Source organism: Halichoerus grypus, chromosome 6, assembly GCF_964656455.1.
Source record: "Halichoerus grypus chromosome 6, mHalGry1.hap1.1, whole genome shotgun sequence".
Classification (NCBI taxonomy): Eukaryota; Metazoa; Chordata; class Mammalia; order Carnivora; family Phocidae; genus Halichoerus; species Halichoerus grypus.
The window spans coordinates 9,571,116-9,584,436 of NC_135717.1; the positions used below are offsets into that span (position 1 = coordinate 9,571,116).

Sequence of the window (13,321 nt, forward strand, 5' to 3'; positions counted from 1 at the left end):
ACACCCATCTCGCCCCACCCTGCTAGTCAGCCACTGTCCTCAGGCCATCCCCTGCCCTGAACACCCAATGAGCTCCCTGTTTTCTGCCCACCTTTGTCCACCTAGCCGTATTCCCCACCTCATCTCTACTGGAGCTCTCTGCATAAGAGAATGATCCAAGTGGATACCTACCGGGCGCCTGGGTGGCTCAGTCGGTTAAGCGGCTGCCTTCGGCTCAGGTCATGATCCCAGGGTCCTGGGATCGAGTCCCGCATCGGGCTCCCTGCTTTGCGGGGAGCCTGCTTCTCCCTCTCCATCTGCCTGCTTCTCTGCCTACTTGTGCTCTCTCTCATCTCTCTGTCAAATAAATAAATAAATAAAATCTTAAAAAAAAAAAAAAGTGGGTACCTACCAACTACTCCCCACGGGCACACAAATGCCCTCTGTTGACATCCTTTTCTTTAAAAAACATTGCACCTTGGGGTGCCTGGGTGGCTTATTTGGTTAGGTGTCTGACTCTTGATTTCGGCCCAGGTCATGGTCTTGGGGTCCTAGGATCGAGCCCCGTGTCGGGCTCCGTGCTCAGCGGGGAGTCTGCTTGAGGATTCTTTCCCTCTCCCTCTGCACCCCCCCTTCTCTCTCTCTCTCTCTAAAATAAATAAATCTTTTAAAAATTTTTAAAAATTGCATCTTGATATTTTTTAGGTGAAAGCCCTGTGCTAGATGCTGAGGGGGATACAGAGATGAGCCAGCCCAGACCTTGCCTTGGGCAACTTGCCCTCAAGGCAGTGACTTCCCCTCTCAGAGTAAAAGCTACAGTGGTCTACAGTGCCCCACCTGTCCCCACACCTCCTCGCCTCCTATAACTCTACCCTTTGTTGTCTCTGCTCCAACCATACTGGCCTTCTTTGCTCATCTGAAAACATCCAGTAAAGTTCCTGCCTCAGGGCCTTTGCACTGCAGGCCCCTTTATCTGAAACACCCATCCCATATATATTTCATGGCTCACTCTCTCACATCTTTCAGACCTTTAGTCAAATGTGATCTTCTCAATGCAGCCTTTCTTAGCCACCTATCAAAGAATGTAGTATCCATCCCTCCACTCACTATCCCCCTTCCACAATTTATTTTTCTCCAGAGCATTCATCACCCCCTGAAATACTATTTTTCTTGTCTCCCTTGCTTATTACCAATCCTCTTTTCAGTAGTTCTGAGATGGTACAACATGATCTGTTTCATTTTGTTCAATGATTATCCCTAGTAGCATCTAAAACAGAGCCTGGGGGTGCCTGGCTGGCTCAGTCGGTAGAGCATGCGACTCTTGATCTCAGGGTTGTGAGTTCAAGCCCTATGTTGGGTATAGAGATTACTTAAAAATAAAATCTTAAAAAAAATAATAATAAAATAAAATAAAACAGAGCCTGGTATTCAGTAGGTGCTCATTACATATTTGTTGAATGAATGCCCAACCTCAATGCATCCTCTTCCATGAAGCCTTCCCCAGGTCACTCTGAGCAGGAGGAAGGATGCCTCCCTTCCCTGAACCCCCACAGAACCCTGAACACAGCCTGCATTACACTTAGGGGCAGGGATTTCCAGGGCAAGCAAAAGAAGCCACTCTGAAGACCACATGACACTGGGTGTAGGATCCTGAAGATCCTGTTTAGCCACAATTGGAAGTTCTTGTACTTGTTCATTTGCTCCTTATGATCCGCTGTCCCCTGAAGTGTTAGTTCTGTGAAGGTCGGAACCCTGTGGTCAAGTTCACCATTACATCCCCAATGTCTAGCATGACACTTAGCACAGGGAAGGCACTTACTAAAGAGAGACTGGAAGAATGAGTGAATGAATGAATGAACACCATTCTTCCCCACAGGGCCCACATCAGCTGTGCTCTCCCTCGCTGCCCTGTCCATGTGACTCGTAGAGCACCCCACCTTCTCTGTCAGAGCGACGTAGCCCCACTGCAGTGCTCAGTCCCCCTTAACCAGCACACGTGCCCAAGGCCCAGCACACCTATGATAATCACAGCTCTTTTTTTTTTTTAAAGATTTATTTATTTTAGAGAGAGAGCATGGGGGCAGGGGAGGGCAGAGGGAGAGAGAGAATCCCAAGCAGACTCTCCACTGAGCATGGAGCCCGACTCGGGGCTCAATCCCACAACCCTGAGACCAAGACTCAAGTGAAACCAAGAGTCAGATGTTCAACCACCACCCAGGCACCCCAACTACAGCTCTTCTAAAATCCTTTCTGTGGCTCCCCATCACTTCAGTTCAAACTCACACTGGAGCATTACTCAGGTCCCCCAGTATGACCCTGGTCACAGGGAAAAGAATGCCAGGAGACTGAAGCCGGGGTCGGAGTCCCAGCTTGGCCACATACTTGTGCCATGGCTTTGCATAGGTCACCTGACCACTCTGAATCCCAGTGTCATTTTGCTTTTTGTTTTTTGGTTTTGGGGTTGTTGTTTTTTTTAAGATTTTATTTATTTATTTGAGAGAGAGAATGAGAGAGAGCACATGAGAAGGGGGAGGGTCAGAGGGAGAAGCAGACTCCCCGTTGAGCAGGGAGCCCGATGCGGGACTCGATCCTGGGACTCCAGGATCATGACCTGAGCTGAAGGCAGTTGCTTAACCAACTGAGCCACCCAGGCGCCCCTCGTTTTGCTTTTTGTTTTATTTTTCTGGGAAACGAGTTCACCAACAATGGCCTCATACCTCACAGGGCTGCACTTAGGACCTGATGAGGTGGGGAGTGGGTGAATTTTGTAAACTACAAAGTGCCTTGCAGGCAGAAATACTTTTTGGTTTCCAGTGCTACTGCTCCCGCCTGTATTCAGTTCCAGCTAAACAAGACCTGCTCCCTGTTCCCCTCTCGCCATCCTCCTTCTGAAATACCCATCTTTCTTTTTATTTTTTTTTTAAGATTTTATTTATTTATTTGACAGAGAGAGAGAGAACACAAGCAGGGGGAGCAGCAGAGGGAGAGGGAGAAGCAGACTCCCTGCTGAGCAGGGAGCCGGATGTGGGACTCGATCCCAGGACCCTGGGATCATGACCTGAGCCGAAGGCAGACACCTCACCAATTGAGCCACCCAGATGCCCCCAAATACCCATCTTTAAAGACTCAGCCTCCTCCACGGTTGTTCCCAAAGCATGTAATCAGACCCTTAATCAGACCCCCAGAGCACTGAGTTCACCCCTGTCAGCCCTCTCCTTTTATTTTACCTCCTGAAAAGCTGAGATCCTCACTGGGCTGCTTCAGTGGAGGACCAGGCCCAAGGAACCTGGCGATGCTCACTGGTTCCAGCCTAGAACGCTGGGTGTTCATCTCCCACACTGGTATCTGCGAAAACCTGTTTGAAGACAAGCCTCGAGGAGGAAGTGCCTGAACTATGCTGGAGTTCCTCTCTTTTCCCTCCTTCTTGGGTTGTGTCACAGCCCTGTTGAGAAAGAAGACAGAGGACCAGGATCAGGGTCATCTTTCCGTCAAAGGCACTTTGGAGCTGTGTTCCTCTGTAAGGCCATAGAGGCCCAAGAACCAGTCCTAAGGAGTAAGAGAAACCTATAGGGGGTTGTGAAGGACTCCCTGTGCCTTTGCAAGCAGGGACAGTGAACCTTCTGGAATTCTTTGAGAGCTCCAAAAATGGAAGGTTCAATGAGGGCTTCAAAACATCTCTCACTGCTCTTGGCGGTGGCCCTCCCCCGGCCTAAGGCACGAAGGTGGCAACCAAAAAGAAGATGAAAAAGTCGCTGCAGTCGATCAACTCTAGGCTCCAACTCGCTATGGAAAGTGGAACGTACACGCTGGGGTACGAGCCGACTCTGAAGATGATCTTACATGGCAAAACAGAACTAGTCATCCTCGCCAACAACTGCCCAGCCTTGAGGAAATCTGAAATTGACTACTACGCCACGTTGGCCAAAACTGGTGTCCGTCACGACAGTGGCAATAACATTGAATTGGGCACAGCTCGTGGGAAATACTGCAGAGCATGCACACTGGCCACCACTGACCCAGGCGATTCTGCTATCATTAGAATCCTGCCAGAACAGACTGGTGAAAAGCAAGTCACAAAATATTTCTCTTTAATAAAACCGGCCAGAGCTTATTTAAAAAAAAAAGAAGAAGAAGAATACGGTCTGGGAGGGCAAGTCAGAGGCAGAGAGAGCCCAGTGCGGCCCCCAACTATGAGGAAACCCCCCCCCACCTAGAAGCTTGTTAAAATGCAGATTCCTGGGCCATGTCCCTAAGGGTTTTTTTTTCTTGTTTTGTTTTGTTTTGTTTTTATGTCCCTAAGGTTTTATCTCCATAGTTCGGTGGTCCAGCTTGGGCACACGTATTTTATTTTCATTATATTTATCTTAATATATAATATTTCCACGTGCTGGAAAATTAAAAGGATACGATGATGTTAGTATTTCTGAAGCTGGGTAATGGATACGCAGGGGCTCATGATACTGTTCTCCCTATTTTCATTATACTCTGAAACTTTCTATAATAAAACATTTTTTTTAAAGTATACAGTGGGGGGGGCGCCTGGGTGGCTCAGTTGGTTAGGCGACTGCCTTCGGCTCAGGTCATGATCCTGGAGTCCCTGGATCGAGTCCCGCATCGGGCTCCCTGCTCGGCAGGGAGTCTGCTTCTCCCTCTGACCCTCCCCCTTCTCATGTACTCGCTCTCTCTCATTCTCTCTCTCTCAAATAAATAAATAAAATCTTTAAAAAAAAAAATAAAAAAAATAAAAAAATAAAGTATACAGTGGGGACGCCTGGGTGGCTCAGTCATTAAGCGTCTGCCTTCGGCTCAGGTCATGATCCCAGGGTCCTGGGATTGAGCCCCACGTCAGGCTTCCTGCGTCAGGCTCCCTGCTCGGTGGAGAGTCTGCTTCTCCCTCTCCCACTCCCCCTGCTTATGTTCCCTCTTTCGCTGTGTCTCTGTCAAATAAATAAAATCTTTAAAAAAAAATTAAGGTATGCAGTGAAGTTCAAAGGTTAAAACAATAAAACAAGCCCTTCCCTTTTTCCCTCCCCAGTCCCTCAGTCACTCTGTGCCTCATTGCCTCACCTTCCAGAGTTAAATGTAACGTTAGGTTGTTTATTTGAGATTTTTCTTGCTTCTTGAGGTAGACCTGTATTGCTATAAACTTCCCTCTTAGAACCACTTTTGTTGCATCCCAAAGATTTTGGACTGTTGTGTTTTCATTTTTATTTGTCTCCATGTATTTTTTGTTTTTTTTTTTTAAGATTTTACCTATTTATTTGACAGAGACACAGTGAGAGAGGGAACATAAACAGGGGGAGTGGGGGAGGAATAAGCAGGCTTCCCGTGGAGCAGGGAGCCTGATGCGGGGCTCGATCCCAGGACCCTGGGACCATGACCTGAGCCAAAGGCAGACGCTTAACGACTGAGCCACCCAGGCGCCCCTCCATGTATTTTTTTATTTCCTCTTCGATTTCTTGGTTGACCCATTCACTGTTTTGTAGCATATTATTTAAACTCCATGTATTTATGCTCTTCCCAGATTTTTTTTTGTGATTGATGTCTGGTTTCCTAGCATTGTGGTCAGAAAAGATTCATGGAATGACTTTGTTGATATTTTAGAATTTGTTGAGACTTGTTTTGCGGCCTCATATGTGATCTCTTCTGGAGAATTTCATGTGCACTAGAAAAGAAGGTATATTCTGCTGTTTTAAGGTGGAATGTTCTGAATATATCTGTTAAATCCAACTGGTCCAATGTGTCATTCAAAGCCACTGTTTCCTTGTTGATTTTCTGTTTGAATGATCTGTCCATTGAGGTAAGTGGGGTGTTAAAGTCCCACAAGAGTACTGTCTTGTAGATCAGGAGTCTGACACTGGGCTAAGATCAAAGTACATTCCTTCCTAGAGGCTCTAAAGGAGATCTGTTTCCTTTCTTTTTCCAGCTTCTAGAGGCTGCCCACTTTCCTTGGTTCATGGCTCCTTCCTCCATCTTCAAACCCAGCAACATCAGGTTGAGTCCTCTTCACGCTGACATCTCTCTGATTCCTTCTTCTGCCTCATTCTTCCACTTTTAAGGAGGTTATATCCCTGTGATTACATTGAGCCCACCCAGATAATCCAGGATAATATCCCTATTTTAAAGCCAGTTTAATGCCATCTGCTACTTTAATTCCCCTTTGGCATGTGTCCCTGCAAAATTCTTATGTTGAAATCCTTCACCTCTTCACCACCCCCACCATGGGGTTGGAAGGCAGGGTCTTTGGGAGGTTGCTTAGGTCATGAGGGTAGAGCCCTCCTGAATGGTATTTGTGCTTTTTTTTTTTTTTTAAGATTTTATTTATTTATTTGAGAGAGAGAGAGAGCTGACAGAGAACACAAGCAGGGGGAGTGGCAGAGGGTGAGGGAGAAGCATGCCCTCCCACTGAGCCAGGAGCCCAACGCGGGGCTCTATCTGAGGACCCTGAGATCAAGACGCTTAACCGACTGAGCCACCCAGGCGCCCCTTTGTTTTTCGCTGGGGGGTGGGGGATGTATTTTTTTAAAAGATGATCTTATGTGTAGCCCAGTTTGGAAGTCAGATTGGGCCCCGGCTCAGAAAGAATATCCAAGTTTGAGTAGGGGGCTCTGACCTGGTTTCATTATTTATTTAAATATTCTCCTTACATAAAAAAACCAGCAAACAAAAATATCTTTTGAGATTTGTAACCTAAGCATGTTCAGCCGGGCCTGCCTTCTCCCCACAGCCACAGGAAGGAAACATCTCCTATACTCCACACACAGTCCACAGAGGGCTCAGCAACTATGTACAGAAGAAATGAGAGAAGAAGAAGAAGGGAGGGAGGGAGCTCTCCTTACCATCTTCCTGACGCTGGGTCTGCCCAGTTTTCCATCTGCCTCCCCGAGTGAGCCTGTTCTCTCTTCTTCTCCAGCTTCTGTGGCTACTTCCACTCACCTGTAGAAATAGGACACTCCCTCAGGCAGGGTGGTGGCATAAGGAATAATGGAGCTATTTCTGGAGCCCGCAAACAAACCCCAAATATTATAGCAAAAGTTGTCCCTTGTGCTCTAAACACTTAGAAAATGACAAGGGTTGGGGTGCCTGGGTGGCTCAGTCATTAGGCGTCTGCCTTTGGCTCAGGTCATGATCCCAGGGTCCTGGGATGGAGCCCCGCGTTGGGCTCCCTGCTCGGCGGGAAGCCTGCTTCTCCCTCTCCCACTCCCCCTGCTTGTGTTCCCTCTCTTGCTGTGTCTCTCTCTGTCAAATAAATAAATAAAATCTTTAAAAAATAAAAAAAAAAAGAAAATGACAAGGGTTATGGGAGCTGTGAGCCAGGGCCATGATTGAAGACCAAACTATATTATGTCTTATTATAAATCACAACACAGGAGTAACTGAAGAGAGATGCTGGCGGCTGTCTTTATAATAAAGCAGTGTGAAAATAAATAAAGGCAACATCCTTAAAAATGGAGTCGGGAAGCCCTCAGTGCACAGCCACTCAGCCCCCAAACAGCAGGAAGCTTACTTCACAGAGCCCAGCAGGAAGTCTTGCCCAGCCCAGCAGCGAATGTACTCAGCCACTGAAAACCCGTCACCACCCTAAACCCTTGTCAACAGCCCCTCCCAACTTCTTTCTTTCCTCCATAAAAGTAAGGCCCTTTTCATTCTGTCCTAAGTGTATTAATCAGGATAGACTAGCTGCTGTAACAAACAACCCCACTCATTCCATGCCTTCTAACACAACATGAATTTATTTCTTGTTCATGGTCACAATACAATGCTGGGGTCAGGGAGGACCCACTCCACAGAGTCGTTCAGGGGCTCAGGTTCCCTTCATCTACTGACTCATCCATCTACAGCCTCAGTGGTCTCCAGTGAATCCTCTGCTCACAGCTAGCAGGAAAGAGAAGAGAGAACACAGAGAACCACAGGACAGTTTCTAGAGGTAGTCCCAGACTCAACAGATGGCTTCTGCACACATTCCAGGACTCATCACATGATGTCACCTAGTTGCAAGAGAGCCTGGTAATTGTCTAACCTTGTAGGAGAAAGAGGAGAAGCATGGATGTTGGTGAGCAACAGTGACCTCTGCCACAGTGGACAAATTTGGGGTGTGGCACACCAAGAAATTCAAGTTTGCCCTGGGCTCCAGATCACAAAAGGTTTAGAGGTAGGGAGGGCAGAGGCCACCTTGTTAGGGTGACATACCCACCCGGGGACCAGAGACCAGTCATCATCCCCAGCAACATCATCAATTTCTCTTTCACTTTGGGTTTGTTGTGATGGTTGCTGTTTCTCCTGCCTCTGGGCTCCCCAAACCACTGAAACTTGTCCGGGCCGTCAAACCCACTGGCTGTAGGGGGATGGTTTGTGTACACATCCCTGTCCCAGCCTGACCATCATTTTACAACCTGTAAATGCCAAGGTACCAGAGGACTTAGCACTCATTTAAGATATGATCAATCACTGGATCTGAAAGACACGATAGCAAATGGGAAGGGGGACCTTTTAGTGGGCAAGGGAAAAGTGATGATGCTGTCCAGCAAGCACCAGGGGGTGGGTTGCTGAATCTTGCCACATCACCCTGGCCTCTGGATGTTTTGTCGCCAGTGACTAACGGGCCCCACCCTTGCTCCCATCAGCTGATTCAGAATCAATACAGGAGGAGACAATGGTGGTGGGTTCCAGGGATCCTAAAAGTCTTAGAGAGACCAGCAGAGCAAACATGTCTGAGGGGTCTGGTGGGTTGCAGCTACCCCCACCCCACCCTTACTACATGGACATGAAGTCTTTTTGGTAGCTAGTGCTTTGAATTCAAATTGTCTGGATGTGATGGAGGTGAACTAAAATCCTGGGAAGTGCTCAGGGTGGCTACAGCCTCTGAACCCCAGGGTTTGGCCTTCTGGTGCTGGAGCTTTACGATCTCCTTGCTCAGTAGCAATTAGCCCCTGGGAGAATCACCCTCGGGTGTGAACTCACAAGATGTTGTCATCCCAGAAAGTAATGGAATGATTTCTATTAGCAGCATGGTTGCACAGTGGAGGGGGTAAGTGGAGGCCATAGTGGGCTCATTAACTGTTGAGCACTAAGTGTATGTGTTCATCATCACGTTAGCCAACAAATATGAAATGCCAACTGTGTGCTCACTTGCATGGGTGCACTAAGAATAGGAGGTGCAAATTAGGCTCCTAAGACTACAAAGTCCCTGCCCTCAAGGAACTTGCCTCTGGATGGCAAGGTCGGAGGCAGTGGGGAGTGACACCAAGAACAAGCTTGAACTCTGGACTCTGTCCCAGGGCTGAATTCTTACTTGCTTAACCTCAACAAACCTGTTTATCCATCTGCAATATGGAATCATTGCTACCTCACAAGAGCTGCTGTGAAATGAATGCGAAAATTATGTGATGAGAGGTTATTGTGAATACTTGCAACGTATCATGTGATAGTCTTACTGGTTTCATAAAAGTGCACATTCATTGTGGAAAACAGACAACACAGGACTAAAACTTTATGCACCTTTTCCCAAGATATTAGCCTCTGAAACACGCCTTTACTGGAGTAGCTATAATTAGGAAAACACATACATGCCCAAGACACTATACCGGGCTTCAAGTATCACAGAAAGACGGCAGACGAAGGAGCTGGTTTCCTGGATGCTCCCGAGGGCCTGGGTGCAGGCAGTGGGAAGATCCCACTGCCCCTGGCAAAGTGGTCAAAATGAGTGTGGGGCTGAGGTGAAGAGCAGGAAGAGAGAAGTCCCTGGGAGGTACCAGCAAGCCATTAGGATGAGAACTCCGTCTGAATCTCTCCGTGTATTGTGTGGTTTAAAACCCTACAAGCCAAGCTCTATTCCCGACCCTCCTCTTAAAGCAGCCTCAGGTTCTGGGAGTTTGAAGGATGTGGTGCCCCAAACCACAGGCTGGTTAAAGGCTCCCCTATCCCTGGGTCAGGTGTGGGAAAGGCCCCTTCTGAAGGGAGGTGTCCAGAACGTGCTCAGGGATCCTGAGGCCCTGGGGACAATGGGGGAAGGTTCCAGGGAGGTAGAAATTCTTTTATTCAGCTGACTGGCTCTCTGTTAGGCTGTTAAAATGCCGAAATCAAGCAGACAGGTCCTCCTGTCCTCCAGATAATCCGAGCACATGGCAACACAACGTGGGGCAGAGACAGAGGAACGTTAAGGCTTGTGAAAACAATCAGGGGCCATTAAGTTAGTCTGAGGTAACGGGAGGAAAGCAGTCTCCAAAGAGGAACTCCTGAGGGAGTTGAGGTCACGCCCGTGTGGCCAGGGACATGAGCCAGAGGATTTCTGGGGCCAAGGAGGGAATGGGATAGCCCAAGAGGGCCCCTGGCTGGTGAACTGCAGCTTTTCCTCCGCTGAGCACAAGCAAGGAAACACTCCCCTGTAGGAACAGGACATGCCCTCAGGCAGGGCAGTAGCGTATGAAGAATATTCCAAATCAAGGCAGAAGAGCACAGTGCAGGGCCTCCCATGCTTTGGTATCTGAATCCCCTGAGAGCTAATAAAGAACACAGAGGCCCAGGCCTGCCGAAGCAGGATAGGACCTGGGACTTGGTATTTGTACCCAGGTCCTGGGTGATTCTGACACCTGCCACAGGCTGGGAACCAAGAACATGAGCTCTGGACACAGACTCCATGGATTTGAATCCCAGCTCAGCCACACGCCTCCTCCGCGACTCTGGCAATGCTTGTGATATGGACGTTCTAAGTGTACGTATCTCAGAGCTGCTGGAAGGGTGGACTGAGCTGTTACCAGCACAGCACGGAGAACGGTGTCTGGACTGGAAGTGGTACTCTGGGAATGGTACCCATTATTCTGACCTGTTTCAGCTGTGGCAGAAAGGTGCCTCTAGAGGAAGACAAAAAATTTAAAGGAAGGGATTTGAGGGTAAAACAGGATATTTGATACATTTAACTGAGATTTTTACAAAAGCAAACAGAAAATCCTACTCGATTAGCTAGCCTATGCTACCAGCCAGTGAGCAGTTTGAGACGTTTAAGCCAGAAGCTGAGTACCCATGTTGTAAAGAGAGCATCCACAACAAGAGGAGGGAAAGCTCCATCAGTTTATTAGAGAAAGCTGGGGTGCTCAGCACCCCCACCCCGCCTGGGCTTCCCTCCTAACCTGTCAGCTTGATCCTGGGGCGTGACGGAGGAATGATCAAGGTGTGAATGGCTTCCATATGGGTGCCCTGGCTGCAGCTACTCTGTGGGATACTTGGAAGAACTTGAAGGTGAGACTGGAGAGGCAGTAATCAGGATCCAGATACCGGTTAATATGCAGGGCTGTTTCCACATATCCAGAACTTCTAGAAGAACTCTCAGACATACTTGGCTGAACCCTGCGAACTCACAATACTCACTGTATTTCATTTCTGATGGGTTAAGGAGAGCTTGGCTTAGGTTAGTGAACTTGAAACTGCAGGCAAAAAATCAAGTGTGGTTAACAAGGTAAATGTTAGATGTGGGCCAAGAGGACTCCTTCTGGGGGACCTGTCCTGGCCTCCTCCGGCTATGTCCCTCTCCATGAGGCACGGGATTTGCAGGACCAGGGAAGTGGGGACACCCAGCGCTTGTGTCCCCCCTCTCACCTACAAGACAAGTTCAGGTACCCATCTTAGACCTTGGAATCCCTGTCCAAAATGACCCAAGCCTGCCTCCGAGGCCTACGGGAGGAGCCTTTCCCCTGGGGCCATTTTCACAAAGACGGTGCTGCCCCATGGTGCACACCCTAAGGCCCAAGTGCTGGGTGGCCAAGAAGTGGTGGTTTGCAATATGGTGACACTTGGGAGGTGTGTGCTGGGGTTTCCCTTGTAATGTGGGAAAGAACCAGGTGGGAAGAGAAGAGGTCTAGACCACAGGATGGCCAGCTATGACACCACACTGTGGCACAGACCTGACTCTGGGAATTCTCAGTTCAAACTTGGCCTTCCAGAATGTTATGTCGCGGTTAGGAGGATGGAACGTATGTGGGCTCAGCTTGATTTTTTTTAACCTTGAAATATTAAGACATGGCGCATGGGTCTCCATTTGTATTCCTGCCTCTGGCTTTTACAAATGTTGGGGATGTGCCTGATGGCTAAAGGTATGTACCAGATAGGCCTCAACTGAAATATTGGAGTGTGCCAATTATTACGTGCCTTGGGCAATTTACTTGAACTCTCTAATAATACTGATGTTAAGGCCTTTCAATTGCTAGTAAGAATATCCCAATTCAAACAGACTTCATCATAAATAGGAATTTAGGGTGCCTGGGTGGCTCAGTTGGTTAAGCGACTGCCTTCGGCTCAGGTCATGATCCTGGAGTCCCTGGATCGAGTCCCGCATCGGGCTCCCTGCTCGGCGGGGAGCCTGCTTCTCCCTCTGACACTCCCCCCTCTCATGTGCTCTCTCTCTCTCATTCTCTCTGTCTCAAATAAATGAATAAAATCTTTAAAAAAATAAATAAATAAATAAATAAATAGGAATTTATTGGTTCTTATAACTGACAAGTCCAGTGGCAAACACCTCAGGTGTGTCTGGATCCAGCAGCCTCACCAGCATCCTCAGCACGCGGTCTCTGCTTCCCTGTGTTAGCTTTCCTTCTTGGGCAGGACTACCCATTGTAATAAGCCTACATCCTACTTACCAAGCAATCCCCACAGAAAATTAAAGCTATCACTTTTCTAAAGATCTGGCAAAGTCCAGGGACCTGATGATTGGTTATATGCCCACCATGAAGGGTCTCAGTTTCTCTCCTCTAAGTCATGTGGATCGTGGATTAAGAGTCAGAGAAGTGTAGTTCACCAAACAAAAATTAAGATGCGGTTGCTGGGAGAACAGCTGAGGCAAAAACAATAGTGGGTTGGTGGGGATTAAATGCTTAGCACTCAAGTTAGCCGCTACTAACATGATCGAGAAAACGCGGATGGACTCAAATCAGGTGTGCGTGCGGAAAATGGAAACCACACTCATTTTCCAAGCGCCCCGAAATGGAGATTTGGAAATGCCCTGACAAGCTTAGAAGACACACTGGAATTGCGTGTAGGAATCATGCCTTTGGTTGCTGTGGCCGATCCTGCAGTGCCAACCTGTGCCCATCAGCACGCCTCTGCCTGAAGAGCTGGGTGTGAAACCAAGCCATGCTCGCCAAGAAGACGCCTCTGGAATTGTGTAGAGAAGTACATGAACCCCCAAATTATTACGTTACTAGATCTGTGGCCAATTTGGGGCAATGTTCAGTCTATCTAACCTGAGATAATCTACTATCACTGATGACTCATCACGACAGTATGTGTTTCCTACTCACCACCTGTAATCTCCAATTACAGGACAATCTTGAATAGGAGAAGCCTTCTTACT

At 48.0% G+C, this 13,321-nt stretch overlaps 1 long non-coding RNA gene and 1 pseudogene across 1 annotated transcript; one reads left to right on the forward strand and one right to left on the reverse strand.

The window, feature by feature from the left end:
- Positions 1 to 2,881: 2,881 nt before the first annotated feature.
- Positions 2,882 to 12,335, reverse strand: LOC144382221 (uncharacterized). The gene is made up of 3 exons (XR_013448717.1): positions 11,106 to 12,335; positions 6,819 to 6,915; positions 2,882 to 3,421 (listed from the first exon to the last, which is right to left on the reverse strand). It is a non-coding gene; the product is annotated as an uncharacterized LOC144382221 (long non-coding RNA).
- On the forward strand, positions 3,625 to 5,912 carry LOC118548656 (large ribosomal subunit protein eL30 pseudogene; annotated as a pseudogene).
- Positions 12,336 to 13,321: the final 986 nt, after the last annotated feature.